This window comes from Uloborus diversus, chromosome 5 (assembly GCF_026930045.1).
Source record: "Uloborus diversus isolate 005 chromosome 5, Udiv.v.3.1, whole genome shotgun sequence".
Lineage (NCBI taxonomy): Eukaryota > Metazoa > Arthropoda > Arachnida > Araneae > Uloboridae > Uloborus > Uloborus diversus.
This window is the reverse complement of record NC_072735.1, coordinates 105,133,831-105,155,996: the sequence shown is the minus strand read 5'-3', so window position 1 is coordinate 105,155,996 and position 22,166 is coordinate 105,133,831. Positions and strand designations below refer to the sequence as shown.

The window sequence follows — 22,166 nt, the reverse complement described above, 5'->3', positions numbered from 1 at the left end:
GCATAAAAGTTAAACTTAGGTTTATTCTTTTATGTCTATGTAAATAAAAGTATTTCTTATGCAATTATCACTGCAATTTTGTTTCAAAATTGGTGCAGCGTAATGCAGAACCAGTTTAACAAACGTTATGCAAACTTGCTCAAATATGTTTACAATAGCACGCTTTGTTTAATCTTGTGTGCATTTTTGCTGAGTACAATACGTATAGGCCTCTTTAAAAAGTAGAAATACGGTTCGTTTAAGATTTGTCGTTTGATTAATAGTAAATATGCCTTGAAACAAAACATAACAAATGGCTGTCTTTTTGTTTACTCTTTTCTAATAAATTACTCTCAAGGACTCAAATTTTCGCTCATTAATGATACACTTTTACAAGGGATTTAAGTACCGAATTCAGAAAAATATGAACTTGAACCAATGACTCTATCATTTTTAATTATTACAGCTCATTCGGATGGAAATCTTTTTTGTGTAGCAAAAAGAACATATTACCGATTTCCTCTACCCTAATACATTATAATTTATAATTCTACGTAATACAATTAACTTTGGGAAACCTTTTTTGTTACTTTTAGGAATTAAATGTCTTTTCTATAATTACATAATACATATGGAGTTCATTGTAAAAAAAAAGAAAGAAAAATAAACGAACATTCCCCTGAAGATATTGCAGTTTAAATATTTTTAATTTTCTTCTAAAGGCTATGCAAAATAACTATTCAAACAGTATTTAGTAATAGTAATCACCTTAGTTAATATGCATTACTAATTACAGGAAAAGATTTTTCTTTCTTCTTTTTGTTCAGGTTTTTTTGAACTCGTTAAGGAGCGGAGCAAAAAAATGTGTCACACTGTTTTTTAACACAATTGATCTATATCTTATATTTTATCACGAAATGTCACACTTCACCTTACACTTTGTCACATGTCACGCTTTGTAATGAGCATATTTTTATGAAAAATATGTGTGGTGTCAGACTTTTTGTTACCCCCCTCCCCGTTTTCTCTAGTTGTTACGATTTCGTGAAGCCCCCTCTCCCATAAATCGTGACGTCATTTATCTATGACCTCCAAAAACAATTTGGAGTTCATCGCGGTGTCCCGCGCATTTAACTTTAAGTTCACTAGCTATCTAAAATCATATATATGTTTTTCGTACTGAATACTCAATGAGTACCTTTTCATTCGAATTCCTCTAAGGGTAAGAAAAATACATAAACAGTAATTAAAGCAGAAATTCTTAATGAAATTTTAACCCTATTCGCACAGCGAAAATCAAAATTATAAGCGCAACATTTTATGCATTGAAATAACTAACTATTACTGCTACTTCGCTAAGAAAAAAATATTTGCAGATAAAAAGAAAATTCATGAATAAATGAAAAAATATTAAAAAAAGAAATGCTAAAACTTGGTATTCACTGTTTCTTTTGAAGTATGAAGAGAATTTGATTTAACACGATAAAAAACGTCACTTTGAATGTTTCAGAAATAAAATGATGAAGTTATTCATTCAAAAATTCATACGTCCATTCCACAAATAAAATAATGCATATGCGAGAGAAAAGCATAATTGTTTCTTTGTGAAGAAGTTTCTTTCGAATATACTTTGACGCGGACTTTATTTCTATGCATGAACATTTTACAGCGTGAATACGTTTTTAATATCAAATATTTGTCAATGAAAATAGTTTCATTTCCCAAGCAGATATCAGCACTAACATGTTTGACGGTCTCAAAAATAGAGGGAAAAAAGTGCATTCAACATAAAATTCATTTAGAGAATTGTTACATGCACGAAAAAAGGTGCAACGTATCATAAAAAGCATAATTACAGTACTTAATTAAAACACTTATGTCAAATTTATCCACGCGCATTTTAATGTTTTAATTTGACAATATAAATAGGCGTACGTCAAAATTTCTTGCACTAGAAATCACTTCTAAGGACACACGAATTGTGTTTTTGTCAAAACAATTTCTGCGTCTGTTTCGTGTATTTTTCTAACGTTTATTTAACGAATATCCTATTCTAAATGAAAAGTTACATATTAAAAATTAGATTTTACCAAGAGGGTATTTATTTAAAATGAATCTGCAAAGTATAATAAGATGTATGTACCATTGTGGATTTAGATTATTTTTCTATGTTCCCATTTTTTATTCTAATTAAAAAATGTCCTTTCTATATTTTAGTCCTAAGAAAAATTACGTGTCGAAATATATTTTTAACATTAGTAAGAATTAGCCTTTAAAAGATAATGTCTTTAATAAAGTGTTTAGACTGCTTTATGATAGTTCCGCCATTTAATATTTATTTATTCGGAATTCGCTAAAACTTTAAAACTGCTTTTATGACCTAATAATTAATCACTTAAGAGAAGCCTTCGAATAACGAAAACTGTTCTCCGACGTGTAAGTTATTCATTAATCTTCAAGAGTGACTAATTGTTGCCCACTTCAGCTACTTAGTTTACTTGATGTCAGGTGTGTTTGAATTTGTTTCGTTGGTTAACAGCTCATTAACGAAATTTTCAAAGAATTATAGCTGCAACAATTAAAGAAGTTTTAGCAATCTTTAGATTTGCAAAATAATGTTATAGTGAGCTAATATCCAAGCATGGTATGTACATATATCAATGAAAGATCAAAATTCGAGAATGTTGACTTTCACCGGTGATTTATCGGATATATTCTGTCTTTTTCCGATGCCTTGGGTATGTGGATGTCAATATTAACCAGTGAATATCCACATTTACCAGCATTATTGCTTTTATATTAACATATACAAACGAATGGAGCAAAAAACGTTTTTTTAAATACGCCTTAGTGTGGAATGCTATGTAAACATGATGTGAACAATGTCAGAAAAATTAAATAATGTCTTCATGTTTCACACGGATCCCCAAACTTAATGTTTAGAGCAAAATTCCCAAATTTTCGCTACGTATCTTTTTGCAAGATACCATTCACAGTGTGTGATTGTTGTTTAACGGTAATTAAGCAACGTTCTGAAACTTTAGGCAAAACCAAATAATATTTTTCGGTTTCTCACTGACCACCAAATTTTCCATTTTCAGCAAAATTTGCAAGTTTTCGTTACTGAGATCCCCCCCCCCAGCTCCCTTTCCCCTTTCATGTCCCAGCGTGGAAAAGTTATGCTTTAGCAGGTAACAGATGACAAACGCTGATATAGTAGTATTTTTATCGTCTTCTGTTCTTTTGTCATTGACAATGAAATATTTGTACTTCAACAACATTTTTTTTTAAATCTCTGCCAGAAGAACTCTAATGGATATTATTCTCGATCTTATTTGGTTTGAATGGATGAATCTTTAATCTGTGCCATGTAAGGTGAAAACGTCTAGGTATTGATAGTTTGCCATAAAATAGTTTCAAATGTAAAATATTGCTTATTTTTGCAAGAATTGCATTAAACGGTGAATGTATTCACACTGCTAGAGTAATCAAATTCAGAACTGGCCAATATGACGCCATGAAACGGGCAACACCAAACGGTAATACCTTTACAATCCAGATAAATGACGTATGCCATATTGAATTCGCAACGATAATCATTGTTTTTGAGTACAAAGGCATTTCATGATTACGCGTCACTTTCCTGTCAACTCATACAGTAATTCATAGCGCTTAATTAGCTAAATGAATGTGAGCTACAACTCTGCCCATAAAATGTTATAATTTTCTCATCTACTAAACTTGATGACTGTTGTACGCAATGACTGTGTAATATAATATTCCAGGCAGAGCATTTAACTGTAATAAGTCAAGTAAAATCATTGTGTGTAAGATTGTTCAAATAAATAAATAAACTATTTAAAAAAAGTAAAAGCAATAAAAAATTCAATTTAATTATTTTTACTGATCGTACTTTGCTTCAGTTTGAAATTATGTCGGGACTATCTCATGTGATCAAGAGCTCTATTCTGAAGAACGTTTCGGCACAGAGCACCTAGCTAATACAAACGTATTGAATTTCTGTAAGATATTTCTATACTATCTAAGAGAAAAAAAAAACATCCACCCGAAATTCAATCATCAAGTACAACGGATGTTTCTACCACACGGTGTTACATTTCTAATAAAAATGACGGATGTAGCAAACAGAAAATAAGACTCGTGTATTAAAAAATATCTAACGGGGATAACACAGCATTTCTTTGTACAGCTAGGAAAAAAGGAAAGAAACGGAACATTCTTCCGCATTCAAAGTCTAGTTACACTAAAGACACGTGAAATATGTCAATTTAAAGAACAATATGCTCAACATAAAGCTGTTATTTAATTGTTTTTAAGGGGGCGTCTTAAAATAGGCACCAACTTCAAAAATTTCAATAATGAGCACCCATTTTCACCACGCATTATATATCTACATCATAATTTAACTTTGTAACCATTTTTTTCTATAAATTTGCTCCAGTCACTGTTTCAAAACTAAATTGATAAAAGAGCACATTTTGCAATGCAAAAAAATTTTTCTTAATAAATTTTCACATAATGCTTAAATTATTTGGGTATTGCAAAAACTGTTTTTATTTACTTTAAATTTTTATCATTGTATGAAGTAACCCAAAAATAAATATGTCTTGCACACTTGTTTGAAATACAGCATAATGTGTCTCAGAACAATAGGGTAAACCCAAGTAGCATCAACTCATCGGATTTTGCTCGGCCGATCAACGACTCCTCCTAAACTCATCGCGTAATGCATGCTGATATCGTTGCGATCAGAATTCGAGAACGCTTTTCGATGAGCTGTTTTTTATCAGAAAACTATATCCTTACGATCAAATTTTCCGATGAAAATTTGCCGAGCTGCATTTCATCGGAAAAAGAGATCGTAACGATCAAATTTTCCGATGAAAATTTTCCGAGTGAAATTTCATCGGAGAAAGAGATCGTAACGATCATATTTTCTGATGAAAATTTGCCGAGTTACATTTCATCGGAAAAAGTAGGTCGTTTAAATTTTCCGATAAAAATTTTCCCTATCTAAAATTTTTGGAAATCTCCCAACTGCTGAAAAAGGATAAGTTTTATTATTCGAATAATCCGACTATTGATCAAACGTAAGGCTATACGAATCAACATTCAGGGTTGAGAATCGGAGGAAAAATGACTGACTGACTCCGAATCCGACTCCTGGATTTTGGAAGGGTTTTCTCCGATTTGCTGCAAAATCAATTCAACTTTCTCCACGATTCCAACCCCGATTACCTCACTGGAATTGCGAACAAAATGAGACTCCCATTCTTGAATGATTTCTCTCTATCTCCAAAACAATTCCACTCCGTTCACTTTGACTCCCAAAATTACCGACTCCGACTCGGTTTGAGGGCAAAATGATCGACTCCGACTCTTCACTAGCTGGCGCCACAAGTATATTCACTGAATAAAATTCTCACTTTCCGTTCATCAATCTGTCATGGCCTTGCCCCCCGATAGATGGCGCTACAAATGATTTTCCATTTAAGACATTACTTTCCTCCTTGGAAAGAACATTACTTGTCTAGTGGTTAGCATATGAATCTCGTTTACCAGAGGCCCAGGGTTCGATTCCCGGCTAAATCGACTTAGATTGAACTCATGATTCACGTTCATCAGAAGTAAGAAATTAGAAATTAAATAAACAAGTTATTAAAATGTATTAAATAATTGCTCTAAATGACGTCAACCGAAAATACCCCTCCTGAAATTTTTCAAGATGGCGGACCCCCTTCACACTGTTAATTTTTTTTTCCTCCTGCTTGTCCCTATATCGCGGTTGTTACTTCTTCTCATCGTATTTTCATCCAAAATTCATCGCCTAGGAACAGCACTGCTCGTATATTGCTTCAAATCTCATCGTATTTTCATCCAAAATTCATCGATTCGGAACAGCACTGCTCGTATATTGCTCCAAATCTCATCGTATTTTCATCAAAAATTCATCGCCTCGGAATAGCACCTGTTCGTATATTGCTCCAAATCTCATCGGCATAAGGGAGCGAAATTCGTCGGATTCCGATGATCGGATTCTACTATTGCCGATGAGACATATTGGAGCAATTTCCGATGAAAACTCATCGGAATTCGATCATCGGCCGATCAAAGTTTGATCGGATTCCGATGAACGGCCGATGAGTTGATGCTACTCGGGAAGTAGCTAGAATCATTCCTTCGTGACTAGCGTAACAGTCACGACGGTATTTACAATTCTTGTTATTTGAAACTAAATATAAAGAGTAATTTATGGTTGAATTTGTTGATTTACAATGTACATGGTTAATATAGGTCAATTCTACCGAGAATTTGAAACAAAACTACCCAAGCAGCATAACGTCATCGGCCACTGAAAGGCCATTCATCGAAACCCGATCAGATTTTGATCGGCCGATCATCGGTGGCCGATGAATTCTCATCGGGAATTGCTCCGAAATGTCTCATCGGCAGAATGGGGGCCGATCATCGATATCAGATGAGTTCTGGAAACTAAAACGATGAGAAAACGAGCAGTGCAGTTCGGCGCGATGAATTTAAGATTAGTTTTCGATGAAAAAACAATGAGATTTCGAGCAATATTCGATCAATTTGAACAGTGCGGGGGGGGGGGGGGGGGCAAAACCATACCGCCAGGTATATACACGGAGGGGGAGGGTATATTTTTTTTTATTTTGGGAGTCTATGTCATTTCATACTTTTTTAATAAAATAATTAAAAATAAATAAAATAGATTAATAAATATATATAACAAAACTGAAAAAAAGCAGTAAAAATGTTAGGGGCAAGCGCTGTTTTACTGAAGATTTTTGCGCAAGTGCGCCATCAAAATGGGGGGGGGGGGGTAATTTATTTTAAAAAATATTTATTTTCACTTTAAAGTATTTAATTTTTGGGTGCATGTCATAGCACTTTTCTGACAAAATAAATAAAAAATAAGAAAACAGAAATGTTGATAAAATGTTAGTGCCAAATTACGCCATTTAACTTGGGAGAGGTGGAGGAGGGCAACGCTGCTCACCACCATAAACGATTAAATGTTACTTGGTTCAATTAATTTTAACATAAAATTCTCCATTTCATGATATAAAAGAAATGGCAGAATCTCATTTTATCCGAGAGTTTGGCATTCACCAATCTAAAGTCGCTATTTGGATCTGCTATAATTTATGCAACATTTCAGCTGTTTTCGGAATAGTTTCTAGATATATATAAAAGGGTTCTGAAGACCCTAATGAGACTAACAGTTTCTGAAAAAACTGAAAATTAAATTTTATTTTAGTCAAGTGAAAATTTTTTAGTTTAGAAGTTGTTTTATGTCCTAGTAATGGACACCTTAAAAAAATTTGTCCGATAGTTCACCCATGATTAAAGCTTTTATCTTTTTATAGCTCAAAAATATCAGTTAAAGCCTATTACTTGCACACAGCAGTTAAACTCTTAATTTATTCCAGGCTTTTCTCTCACACGATAAATTACTCAGTTTATTCCAATTCTAATAATTTATCATGCTATTTTAAAATATAACACAAAAACATTTGTAGGATTTTTTTTTTTTTTTGCGTCTTTGTTGTAGTGAGTAATTATCTTCATTGATATTAATTTTTATACTATAATACACATATGTATGAAACTTATATGCATATTCAGCACCTTGGCGATCTCAGATTCTTCCATCAATACCATTAACTGATGGATATACAGTCTCATTAATTACTCAAGAGTGTCAGCAATTTTGTATTACTTTGAAAAATGAAACAAGCAAATTGAAAATAAATTTTTATTATACATCACATTTTTTGACATAAGCATAAGATTAATTATAACATTTAGTGTAAATATCATATATATAACATTTATTTCCCGCCCCTTGCACTCCTGCCCCCATCCCTATCTTTTGCGTACATTAACCATCTCTTGATTACAGTCTGGACCTCCACCTCTGTTGCCATAGAGCAGGCCAAGTTGTTTCGAACAGCACCTATAAGAAAAAAAATTATTCGATATACAGGAAGTTGCTAAAAATATAAAAACATGCAGCTGTATAGTTAGGGCGGGGGTGAAACAGGTTTAACAAAATACAATTTGCAAATGACAGAAGAACAGATGAATGTATAAAGTATACGTTGTACCAAACGTACTTAATGTAAAATTTTGCACTTCAAAAGAAAGATTAAGTACATTGGTTTTTATTATTGACTAAAAGTAAAGGCACTAGTTTCCATATTTAACTCCTGAAATTTTTGGATTCAATTCTCCCCCCTCCCCCCCAGCTTGGGGTGACTGAATGGAAGGATTCTTTTGTAACAGTTGCAAAAAGAAAAAAAAAGAGCACTTTTGTCTTTAAAAATTATATACATTTTAAATCTTTTTTAATACAATGTGAGCATATGCAGCATTTTTATTTAAAACTAGGGTTGATAAAAAAATTAAAAAACCAAAAAATCAGATTTTTTTTCATTTAAATTGGATTTATTTGATTTAAATAGAATTAGTTTGGTTGAAAATAGAATTTTTAAAATTTAAATTTGTTTACTATTTGATACTAAAAAAGAAAAATGCTCAAGTTAGATGTCTAAATGAGATTATTACTTTTCTATATATATAATGAAAAATAAATCTAACTAAAAATTTTAGTAAGAGTAATTCATAAATCAGTAGAAAATAATTACATATCCCAGTTTGACAAACACTTGCTACAACTTTCCCAGACACTTTTTAACTATCAAAATAAATAACTTACTTTTTCTTTAAAAAAAAAGGGAAAGAATATAGAATTATGTAACTGTGGAAATAAAGGAATAAAAATAACAGAAAACATTGAATCCTTTTTTACTTTTTTGGAGGGGGGGGGGAATAACTCCTTAAATAAAATGAATGAACAAGGACTACAAAGCACACTAAAAGAATTTTTTTAAAGAATTCTTATCTTTAAAATACATGCATTTTTCTTTTTGCTGTTTTGACTTACTGGAAATTGAGGAGGATTGTATGATATAATTTTTATTGCATAAGAAAATAGCTTGACGCCTAGCAGATACATTTCCAATTTAATTAATTATTTTTAATTTCATTGAAATGAAACATCTTGTTTCATATAATCTTTCAGAGGTTGATCTAGGCCAAAATTGGGTCCGCTTTGCGGCCCCTTCACAAAATTCCACATCATAAAAGCGGCCCCATTCACAAAATTTGTCATCATAAAAACGGCCCCATTCACTATATGTAGCAGATACTCTGGAAGTAAAATTTGTTTGACTGCATCACTTTTTAAGATCTTTGATTAAGTATAAGGCTTTTAAGCGTATTTTTGCTATGTATTAAGTCATTTGCTCTTACTATATTCGTTACAGCTTTCTCAATAAAGTATGACGACTAAAAATGCTTTGATATTGCGTTTTTCCCGAAAAAAAAAGCCAAATTTATGAAAATTTCTTTTTTACAAATATAAACTTCACAAAAATATTTTACTTTTTCACAAAATGCGGACCCAAAAACTAAAACCTGGATCGACCCCTGTCTTTGCAAGTCCTTGTCTTTTAATTTTATTGGTGTTATGATTTTTTTTCTTTCTTCCTGTTTCAATTCAATTCATTTAATAACAATATGGATCTCTTTTTTTTTCTTTTGGTAAGATTATTTATAATTAATCCTTATTTGTTCATTATTTTATCTAATAAAATTACTCAGAGATTCATGTCCATCAAATTCATTCTTTTGAACTTTTAAAAGTTATTATTTAAATCAATGAGATTTTTCCTAAATCATTTTATTCAAATCGTTCAACCCTGTTTAACATACTTTCTATTACATCTAGGTTGCTCCTAGACACTTTATATCAAGCTTCATCATGACGGCTAGATCTATATTTTATTTAACACTGATGTCAATAATAAAGCTGCATTAACTGGAATTCCGGAGTAAAAAAAATACTTATACCTACCAATTTAAGAAAATTACTATACGGAAAATAAGTTTAATATTGCAAAGACCAAAAAAAAAATCTTATAACATGCTCGTACAGTCAAATTTCAATTTAAATTTGCCAACAGTTTGTGGAAAAAATTATCTAGCCCCTAACAGCAACTTAACTTTTCCATAAACAGAGTTCTAAAAAAGCTAGCAAAAATATATAATTACCAAATATTAGCTTGTTGGTTTGCTCAAAAGAGGAAAATCCAAGCTTTACCCCTCTTGTTCCTTTCCAATTGTACTTCAGGGCAAGATGAGAGGAGATGAGCTTACTTAGAATACGTCTAGTCGTATCCTTCACAGATGAGCCTCCTATACAACTCAGAAAATTGCACTGGAAGAAAGGAAATTGATTAATTGTTAGGATGAATTTTTGCTGTGAAAAATGTTTAGAGTACTTCAGTGATTAGGTAGTTAAAATTTAGTAAAATGTCGAGACTATAGTTAGGCTTTTTATTTAGCAGGAAAAATGGCATTTCCAGAAGCTTTAACTGAACAGATAATTGGCAAATTGTTCTGAATGAACGATAGCAAGAGGTCACTGCTATCCCAAAAGATTTTTTTAAAACTGCAATAACGCTTTTCTTGGTCCTCGGCTTGTGTCGTCGGCCATTGGAGATTTTCATCAAAAAATATTCATAGCCTGAAGTGGACGGCCAACTTGTTTAAGCCAGGGATTTCCTTTGCGTTGATCTCTGTCTTTCCATATGGGCGATAACTGTTGGGAGTTCCAGAACTGCAGAAAATTTTGAGAGAATGTTGATGACTCTTCCTCTTAACAAATGGATACTGTGAAAGAAATCCTGTCTTCCTTTTGGATTCCTTTTGTAGCATTTTCATCTGAGTTAATACTTGAAAAAAATGGAGCAAACGAGTAAAGCAGAGTTCATATCATCCATTGCCTGGTGAATCGTAAAGCACCCTGATATTCTTGAGTTAAGAATAACCTCAGCATACTGATTAGGTAACTTCATCAACTCTTTGAAGAACACGTTTGATGCAGCCAAAATCTCCATTACAGGGTAAGAATGAATGATCCTTAGCTAGGAAGTAGAGACAAACATTTTCGAATATTCCTTTGTCAAATAATAAACCCCTTGCAAAAAAAATTTGCAAAATATAACCCCTTGAAAGGCATGATCTTGGATTTGTTTTTGCTCAAATACTCAACTCAAATACTTTGAAGGCATTCAGTACAAATGGGCAGAAGTTAAATAAAAGTTAACTTAAAAACACAACAGCTGATGTTTCAATCAGGATGGCATATCCTAGACAGCCTTCAACTTTTGATGTGTATCTTTTCATTACATAATAAAAAAATTCTTGTGTTCTATTTATCATAGACTTATACTAATTGTTATACATTCTTTGTAATCTATCAAACTTTACATTTTTTTTCATAGTACTAGAAAAGTTACAACAAAAAAGAAATTCTACGCTTTCTTGCTTTCTTAAAAGAAAGGTTGCTGGCTTTTTAATTTGTAGACATCTCAATTAACATAATTCAACTGATTATTATTATTATTATTTTTTTTTTTGTTAGAACTTGCAACAGAATTTATGGGAATAAAAACCGTAACTTGGATTCAAAAAAGGTACACTTACTATTTCGTGAAAGAGGGCTTCATCTTGAAGGACCGTTTCTAGCTCAGCTAGGTTCTCAGGTTCTTGGCAAGGCAATGATGGGCAACTTACAGGCAGACTTGGCAATGGTCCACTCGGGGTTTTCATAGCCTCTTTAATTTCCTTAATGTCCTGCTGCATCGATTCCAGCAATCGCATCACTTTTTTCATAAAAACTAAATATAAACAGTAACAAATATAAACACTCTTTTAAGTTTAGTCACAATTAACATGAAATAAAATAAAGTACTTGGTTTTTCATCAATACTTTCAATATAGCAGTTTTAAGTTCGTCGACGAAGGAATACTGTTTAGAAGTTGCATAAACCTGGCGACTTGGAACACCACAAACATTCTCTATTGAGTTTAAATCAAGACGTATACAGATACTCTGCCTTACAAAGCTGAGAAGCAGGAGAAACAAAATATTTTTGTACCAAAAGAACCCAGATGGACTCTAGCAGTTGCCCCCCCCCCACTGCAAGATTTGTTAAGTGTGCCCCCTACCCCCCTATTAAACAAAAAAAAAATCCAAGTGACTCATAAGTGCTATTTTTCTGGATTGTGCGAACTTAAACCTTGAGCACGCCCCCTCCCCTGCGTAGCCGTGGTGCTATGTAAGCCACTGGATTTTAGTATAAATCAAATTTTCATGTTCTTAAACAAATTGTAGAAAAATTAATTAACAAGATTTAATATTAATATATTTGTAAGTTAAAAAATTTATTTAAGAGGCATTTTAAAGTTCTCAACAGTAACAAACATCCTTTTACTCTATAGGCCAGAGATTGAACTCTTGCAAGAGCGTTGGCATATCTGCAAACCCTGTTTGAGAATAGTCTTATTTTTTGCACCCTATTTGAGAGAGCAAGCAAAATATAATTTATATGAAAATGGATCAACATTCTCCAAAAAAAACTCACTTCCACTCATTCGGTTCTTCTCTTCGTTTAGATTCGGCGATGAGACAAACGACGTGCTGGGTCTTGTCGATGCAGCAGGCGTTGAAGTTTGTTGTAGGTTTTTTTTGGGGAAATCCGGGAAGTCCGAGAGCATGCTCTCATCTCCTGAGGAGGAGCTCAGCATTTCAATCTCCTTATTTTTATTCCTCCTCTTCATTTGGGGAGGAATGGCCTCCTCCTCCACTTCTGTGCCCATGTCTGACTTATAGCAAGCCGTTTCCTCCCAATATAGGGCTTCCTCATACGTTTCTGAAAGCAAAAAAATGCAATACTCTGAGACTGAATTACATGATTTTCACTTCATTTAAAAGAGTGAAACAAATTAGTAGTTATTTGAATACCATAGAAATAAAAAATAACTTACCAACACCTTTCATGACTCTAACTTTAAGTCTTTCCCAGAAATGCTCGGGACCAGCTCCCGCTTTTACTAGGTCCGATATTTTTTTCAGACCTTTAAACGGGGGCCATGCACACATGTTGTTTCTCACCCATGAAGACGGGACTGTTGTTACAGTTTTCTCTTGGAGAAACTCCACAATAAGATAGCTAAGAAAGAAACACTTAATAAGATTTCCAGACCAAATAAAGAACAGGAGCATTACAGACAAGAGGAGAACTTAAGCAGAAAGTTTGTAACAGATTTTTTTTTTTAATTTTTTGTATACTACATGCTAGCAAAGCTCAAGTGTAAGCTTGAGTGAATCTCAGGTGCATAGCAGCAGAGTCAGATAAAAATATAAAGTATCTGCAAGTTAATCATTGTCTATCATGTAAAAAAACCAGAGGGAGGAGGGGGGGGGGGGGGCGATTGTCCGGATTCCAAAAAAAGAAAAAACAATTTTAATCATAAGAAATAAATACTTGCAGGTATATGCTTTGAGGTTACAAGGAACTAATTTTCACCCCAATTATTGAAGCCTATGGGTGCAAAGACCTAAGCTGAATTTCAAAATTTTAAAACTAAGCTTCTTTTAGCAGATATCTTTGCATTCGTAAGTTCAATGTATCCGCAAGTCAGCGGATGTATCCGCACATGGCGCGGGCCTACATTATCCAGCTCTGCATAGCAGTTGGTTAAATCAACAGGCTAGGTGTATAAACCTTGTGCTAAAGGAAATTTTCAAAATGCGCAGTATCTGGTTCGTTGATACGTAGCATTTGAATAGCTAGATATGGCCTAATTTCTATGGAAAGCAGGACAAGGGGTCACTCTTAAGCTATTCATATCTCAGGCTAACCTGAAATTAGAAAACATTACTTACTTGAGTAGGATTTTGGGCACCTTGACCAGCTCACCAGAAGAGGTTGGGATAAGCATAGGAGTAGATAGCTTTCAGAAAGCTACTGAACTTTTATTGGAGACTGATTTGACTACAAGTCAAGCTAGGCCTGATTGTGCTGTTTATGACATTTGTATATAAAATTTTTGGGAGAAAAAATGTTTTGATGAAATTTTGTTGAAACTTCTAAGCGGCAAGGAGAGCAGATTGAACAATGTAAAAAAAAAAAGCAAGACAGGATGCCACTCAAGACCTACACATTTATAACGCCTCGGGGATAAAAAGTACCTAGAGATAGAAAATTGCGAAAAATTCTAAAGCGGGGGGGGGGGGGGGGGGGGTTCCTTCTAAAAAATTACTTTTATTAGTTATCATTTTTTTTAACAAAGTATTTAAAAATATATGCAGTTTATATTACTTTTCCTTCTTTGAAATTTGCACAAAACTTTCTTTTGAAAAAGCTTTTTCACAGCCAGTAGATTTTGCATTCAAAACACAAAAAAATTGACTAATTAATCAAATTATCATTCAGTTTTAGAATAATTCTTTTGACCTTTCTTTCTACCGATATTAAACAGGAAGTTTTTCTTTTCTATAAAAAGTGAACAGCAAACTTCCGATTATCCGCAGGTCTATCACACATTTTCTTTTTTCTTGATGATGTTAACTGAATGCAAAAAACTTTCAAGCGCGTTATTGGTAGTTCTTAACTTGTCTGTGGTATTTGCTTATCCATGGTTACCGTGTCAGCCTATTCCACAGATAATAGGGAGTTTACTGTATGTGCATGTACATACACATAATTACATTGAATGAAAATATATACATTTAGTTAGTATACTTAATACTTCAGTGCACTTATCTTACAGTTTGCATTTTTAAAGTTGCCATTTTCGTGAGAAATATTTAGCATGAAGAATATTTTTAAAGAAAAAAAACATTAGTATGTAAATAAGATTATATGCTGAATATATTATCTTGAGCCTTTTTTTCGAATTAAAACCATAAAGGAAAAACCACAACAATAAGTCCAATACGTGCAAAAAGTCTGAAAATTCACATAAATCTTAAAACAAAAGTGCATGAAAGAGTATTTTGCACTAGATAATTAGCCAGCATTTGTGTTCAACTTGGAAAAAAACACCCCTTAAAGATGCCCATTTACTCTAAATATAATTATCACAGCCAACTCTCTCAAATTAGTAGATGTTTCATTACTGTTCCCTAACTTTTTGGACCACAAAATTTTTAATGCTTTACATTTACTTCAAAAAATTCCATTTTTCTTAATGACTAAACGACAAAATCTTAACAATCTTATGTTAAAAATACTATTATTCGCCAACATGATTAATTTAGCTTAATGAATTCTAGTCTTAAAATTGCATAATATATAAACTGACATTTAATTGGCCGACATTAAAATTATAGGAATTTTAGATAACATGAAAAAAAAAAAAGAACTTCAACTTCAGATTTAATTTGCATAAATAAGTAAGCAAGAATAGCTTGTTAGAAGGCATATTTTTTTTATGTTTTAATTCATTTGAAAGGCAATGGTGATCATTTTGCAATGTAACAAGTAAAATGTAATAAAAAAAGTGACATAAAATTAAAATTGCTCGGTCTCAGACTGTGGAGATATGAGAGAGTTGACTGTACAACCTTTAATAAAAATTTGAATAACAGTGAATAAGTGGCAAAAATACATTGGACTTTTTATAAGGCAAAAGAATGCCTTTGCACAAATATTCATTCGCAGACCAACACTTTAAAGGTGATAAGTTCGAAACGTAAAATATTTTGAAAGATTTTGAATCACAAGGTTTGCTATAAAAATTTTCTTTGTGTAAAAATTCATAACCAACTATGAAAAGTTCTTTCTGCTTACTTATAAAATTTTGAGCCAAAATTATTTTATCACTTTTTAACATAACACAATTATCTGCAGAATTTATTTTCAGTTTAAAATTATGCCCTTTAAGTTCTTTATATTGTTCCCCATGGCAATTTAGAGTTGGCCCATCAAAATGCAAAGATGAAGCTAATGGATTAAATCCTGGTTTTCTGCATTCTTCAGGAGTAAAAAGATCTTTACCCTCAAGAAGCCTTTTACAGATTTGCTGCAATGGTTTATTTGGAGTGCGAAGCAATTTTTTAAGTTTACCTAAGTAGCTTTCAAATGGGAAGGCACTAACTCGATCCAAATTACCATATTTACGAGCATCATCAGCTAAGTGGATAAGAGAATGCACATTGTAAACGGAAAATTCTTTCCCATAATGCGTCACACAATGTTTAACAAAATACTTAAGTAACTCTTCAGCATAATTTAAATGTTCATTAATTAATTTTTCACAAAGTAGTATTCTAATTGCTAAATGCAAACATAGAAAATGATAATAATAATCTGGACATAAAACATCTTTTAAGACGACAGGTCCTGTATACAGAACAAAACATCTAAATTCTGTTGACTTCCAACGATCCAGTTCAATTAATGATCGGGGTTTCCTTTGAAATTCGCTGAGGGAAGCTTTTGCACAATTAATTAAGTTCTGATTTAAATTTGATTTAGCAGAACTGCTAAGACGAATGTCACGAGGCCCTTTGTACCAAATTGTGAGTAATTTTTTCACAACCCCTGAACAAACCAAATGCATATAGTCTAATGGAAACATTGATACCAAGCCTACATTGATATCAAGTAATGGGGAAAGATTAATAATGTGCGTATCACAAGAAGCTACAGACAAACCAACAGCAAAATCTTCATCTTTGCGTTTTGGTGCGTCCAACTCCAAAAATACCATTCGCTTCAACCATTTACCTTCTTGTGTGCATCTTTCACAGCCAAATTTTCCGTTATGATTTTTCACACACTTTAAGTATGACCGAGCAGGTGCATCACATATGAATGCATGTAGGACAATATCATAATGTTTCCCCATAACCACTGGATTTTCAAGGAGTTCCCTAACATCCTGAATAAAATCGAACAGATATTCGGAAACATTTGCAGGTTTAGTGCGGCCAGAAAAGATTCCTACAACGAATGGCTTAGAAATTTCCAAATTTGATATTAAACATAAAATTGGCCAAACTTGCTGCAATGAACTTTTGAACAAAGGCAATCCATCAATATTAAAGGAAAGTTTTATCAAATTCGAATTTAAATAGGGCACTTGCTTTTCTAAACCAGGGCGAATGCCAAAATGCACATATTCACCATTATTCAAATTTTTAGTACCAATGCTACTTGGTGTGGCTAATAAAGTTCTTGCATCTTTTGGTAGTTGGTGATGTTTTCCCAATATTTGAAGCATGTCATTGATGAATGCATGAGAAACATTGTGGTTTATAAAGCATATTTTCAACTCTTGGGCCAAATCAGATTCATTATGAGACTTAATATCAGTTTCTGTTTCCATTGGATCACTGTCAGAAGTAAAACCATAATCAGTCTCCTCAGAAGTAAAACCATAATTTGTCTCCTCAGAACTAAAATCAATAGCAGTACTACCATCTTCATTGTCAAAAGTAGCATTCATATTTACTTGGCCTGTTTCATAAAATATTTCAGACATGTGGTCATCCACAGCTTTTTTCAATTTGCGATCCCTTTGCCGCTTTGAAAGTTTGCATTTCATCATAGGGATCAAAATGATCCCCACAATGATTAAAATTACACTTATCATGATAAAAAAAATTTAGATTTACAAACAAGCAAAAAATTACTCCCTTACTTCTTCATCTTTTTTTACTTTATAATCTAGAATAAAAATAAAAGAAAGAACAATTAGGAAAATATTAAGGTGAATTTATTAAACAATATTTTATAATGTTGATAATAACAATTTCATTTGCATTTGAAACAATTGCAAGGGTTTGTTGATAAGTAAGATTTTAACCATCTTATAAACAATTTTTTAAAAAATGATTTTATGATATTGAACTTGTTATAGTACAATTTATGTTTAAATTATAACCTTCGTTTCACTTTGCCGAGTTAAGTTCCTAAGTCAGTTCCTATTTGTGAGACTTTCCTCAAGTCATGTAAGTCTCTCTATTATACACGCATTTATTGATACCATGGACTATTTGCAACAACCTTTGCCTCTCTGCAGCACCTTTTGTGGGCACCACTAAGCCATTTTTTACCTGTCTCAAAACTTACCTTGAAAAGAAAAATTTACTATTTTTTACACTATTATGGGCAGAAAAAAATAATTTTCATTACAGGATTCTACTACTGAAGAGTTACTTTTCCATGCTAATGAAAACATTTAATTTTTAATATTACACAGTAAAACTATTCATAAAATAATGGGAAATATTACTATAATTAATTTGAAATTTGCATGGATTTAATAATTCTTAATTGTCTTAAAGCAGTGATAGTTATTGTACAAGAAAGATTTTAATTATACTCAATGTACTAAAGTGCTCAGTAAAAGAATAAAAATTAATACCATTAATTTTTTTCTACACTAATGTATTATTTTTCCGGGTATATCTAAGTGTGATTTAAGTTATGATGTCATGAAGATTAAAATTTTAATAAACCACATGTTTACAAATATCATCAGGCTAAGAATTGGATTATACTCGATCGCAAGCTTTCTTGGCTATGGAGAAATACGCTGAGCTGAAGCGAAGGAAATAGTCCCTCGCGCCTTGTCCGATATTCGGTTGAAACTACGCTCTTCACTTTAGAAATTGGATTGGTTAGTTAAACCCACGCATGCGTAACCTTTTTTTGTCAATCATTAAATATTTTCAATTTTACGAACGAAGCACCCACCTCGTAGTATTTTGTCTATTTGAATCAAGCGCGCCAGCCAATAGCAGCCCATAGACAGGTGGCTATCTTTTCTTATTCAAGAAGAAGAAAGGGGACGTAGCTAGTAAGCGTGACATTTTATCTGATCTGTTTACTCGGTTTTTTCTTCTGCGCGTCGTGACGTCAGTGTCAACTTAACTTGTTGTCTAGTATAGTGTCAGTTTTATGGAGGAGATGGCCGAACTGATACTGTGCATGCCCGCCTTGACCAGGTACAATCCTATATATTTTTATTTTAATGTATTTAATTCATGATATTTCTTCACCAAAAATTGTAAAATGACCAATATACATGCTATATCTATTTAGCCCCTCCCCTAAAGAATAGCAAATCACTACATAATAAAAAAAAAAAAGAAAAAAAAAAAAAAAAAAAAAGAAATACAGCTCTTTAAATGACTAAAAACAAGGTTTGAAGGATTTAAATCAGTTTATTTATAAATAATCTTACCCAAAAAAAAATGTTATTAAAAGAATTAAATTAAAAACCAAAAATGTTTTTAATTAAACAGAAAAGAACTTGCAAAGTATAATACATGAAACAAGATTTATTTCCTTTCAATGAAATTGAGAATTACAAAATAAATTAGATTATAAGCTATTTACTTTTCCAAAAAATATTTATCATTTGATTCTCCTCAACTTGCAATAAGCCAGAACAAAAAAAGAAACATGCTCGTATTTATAAGACAAGAAATCTGAAGGAAAAAAAAATGTGCTTTTCAGTCTTTGATGACTTTCATTAAGATTAAAAAAACAAGAAGTATGTGTTTTCGGTTTAATTTTAGGGGTTCTTTTTCCAAAAAGAAAAATTAAGGAAAGTTTTAAGTTCTATGTTATATTTATTCTTTATTTTTGCAGTAAATTTCATTCTATAGTCTTCTTTTTTTTGAAAAAGAAAAGATGTGATTTATTTTGATTGTTAAAAAAAAAAAAAAATCTTGGTAATTTTTCCCCATCTGGATATGGAACTTAATATTGCAGCAAGTTGTCAAACTCGGATCTACTGAATTATGAATTTACTAGTATTTTTAATTGTGTGTAATTTTCTTAATGAATAGAAAAGAATTCTGAATTAGACATTAGAGATCTAACTTGATAAATTGAATTTGTTAAATAGGAATTTTTCATTTAAATATTTTTAAAATTTAAATCCTTCCAAGTATAACATTTGATACTCTAATAGATTAAATTAGATGTCTAAATCAGATATTTTTCTATATGTAATGAAAAATACATACAAACAAAATATAAGTCAGAATAATTCATATGTCAGTAGAAAATAATTACGTATCCGAGTTTGACAAAAACTTGCTATAATATTAAATCCTATATCCAGCTAGTCTATTTCTCAGACATTTCTTAACAAAAAAAAAAAAAAGAAAGAAAATATATATAATATTAACTATGGAAATGAAAAGTAAAAATTTCACAGAAAATTACATTATTTTACATTAAAAAACATAATTACATAAATATATGTAGATATATTTATTTTTGGAAAAAGATGCCCGAAAAAATGTTTGTTTTATTTTTAATCTTTAATAAATTTCTTCAAAGACTGAAAATCAGGGATCAGACCTTTTTTTTTACAGAACTCTTTTGTTACAAATATATGCATATTTATTTTCATTATTCTGCTTGAAAAGGATTGTAAAAGTTAAATTTTGTAATGAATAAGTAAATAACTCCTAACAGATAAAGATCCAATTCAACTTATTTCTGATTTCATTGAAAGGAAAAATCTGGGACATTAGAAAAAAAAAATTTCTTGGGTTTCAATTCAATTCATTTAATAACAATATTAGACTATTTCTTTTGGTAAGATTATCATTAATATTTGTGAGTTCTTGTTTTTTTAATCAAAATACTATGAACTTGATGTCCATTAAATTCATCTTCTTCAACAAAAAATGTAATCTTTAAAAATCATTATTTAAGTCAATGATCTATTTTTAAAAGAACTAATTGATTTAAAATCACGATTTAAATCGGATTGACTTAAATCGCTTAACCCTGCTAACAACCTTCCCTTTCCTCAAAAAAAAAAAAAAAAAAAAAAAAAAAAGAAAATAGAGAATTATATTAATTATGGAAACAAAGAATAAAAATTACACAAAACATTTAATTATTTTTCATTTATTTATTTTTGGAAAAAATCCACAAAAATAAAATGCATGATTTAAAAAAAGAAAAAACCAGCTTCTTGTATTTTATTTGAGTTATCTGACACAACCCTGATGATGCAATATGTTTAAAAACTACTCCAGCTATAGCGAAATAGAGGACGAAATGGTAATTTAATTAATACTACTGAAAACTCAAACAACGACACAAAGCGCATATTTTACAAACTCATGAGAAAAAAATTGAGGTCTCAAATCATAACTTAATTATATTATTGATAAAATTCAGAAAATTTATTCAAAGCAACAATATTTTTAATATTGATTTTTTTTTTTTTTTGCTGAAAATTAAATAAACCACTAACACAAAAAAAAAAAAAAGAAAACGCATTTAACGTCAGAGAGATATCCAATTACATCTAACTATTAATAAAACGGCAAATTGATTTTAATAAAAAAAATTAACATTATACATAAAAATGCTGTAAAATAAATAGTTATCGCAAGCGTACAGTATTCAGTGAACTCTGAGCACGATATGGCACACAAGGGCAACACTTATTATCGTTCCGGAAATACTAAAAAGTAACAACGAGAAAAACCAAAAATCAGATATTAAATGTCCTTAAAATTCAGCGTTTAATACAAAAATAGGACAAAAGAAATACTATAATTTATATTGGCGGTCCTAATAGCGCTAATGGTACGTGTTTACCCTAAAATGGCATCGCCTGCACTGAGGCAATGCACGTGTTATAATTTTAACTTATAATTGTTCTTAAAATACAAAAATTAAATACTAAAATAATAAACATACAAGGAAGGACAAATCTCTTTAAAGAATGTTATGATCTTGGTTTAAATACTCACAGTGAGAAAAAAGAAAAACCACTTACTGCACAGCGGAATTTTCACACTTCGATGCACATTCACTATAACTGAAGTGATGGAATGCTCAGTGGGTGCACGCGTGCATGAATACAATGCAGCAGGAAAGGGTCGCAGTTGGCGATCTTTGGCGGTCACTTTTAAGCTGAGATACAATACGAAAGAAGTGACGTAGGGTTACTTGAGGATGAACCATATTAGCAGCTTTATCCCTATTGGGGTTTTTAAAAAAGAGGGCAAAAAGAAAAAAAGGTTTAAAAAACACATTTTATTCAGTTAAATTGAAACAGATAATTTAAGAGATATAAAAAGGAAGTACTCACAGGTTTAAGAAATTGGTGGACCCCATTGCAATGGGCGGAGGAATTGTTCACAAATGAGGCTCTTTTGTTCTTTCATCTTCCATTGTTGACCGGGGATCTTCCATTGCTGCGGAGCAAGCCCATCAATTCGAACTTTTCCGGGGGAG

At 31.7% G+C, this 22,166-nt stretch overlaps 1 protein-coding gene across 1 annotated transcript in view; it reads left to right on the top strand.

The window, feature by feature from the left end:
• Window positions 1-22,166, top strand: part of LOC129222235 (neuropeptide Y receptor type 5-like) — a 115,496-nt gene that overhangs the window by 3,751 nt on the left and 89,579 nt on the right. The gene's annotated exons all lie outside the window — the stretch shown is intronic.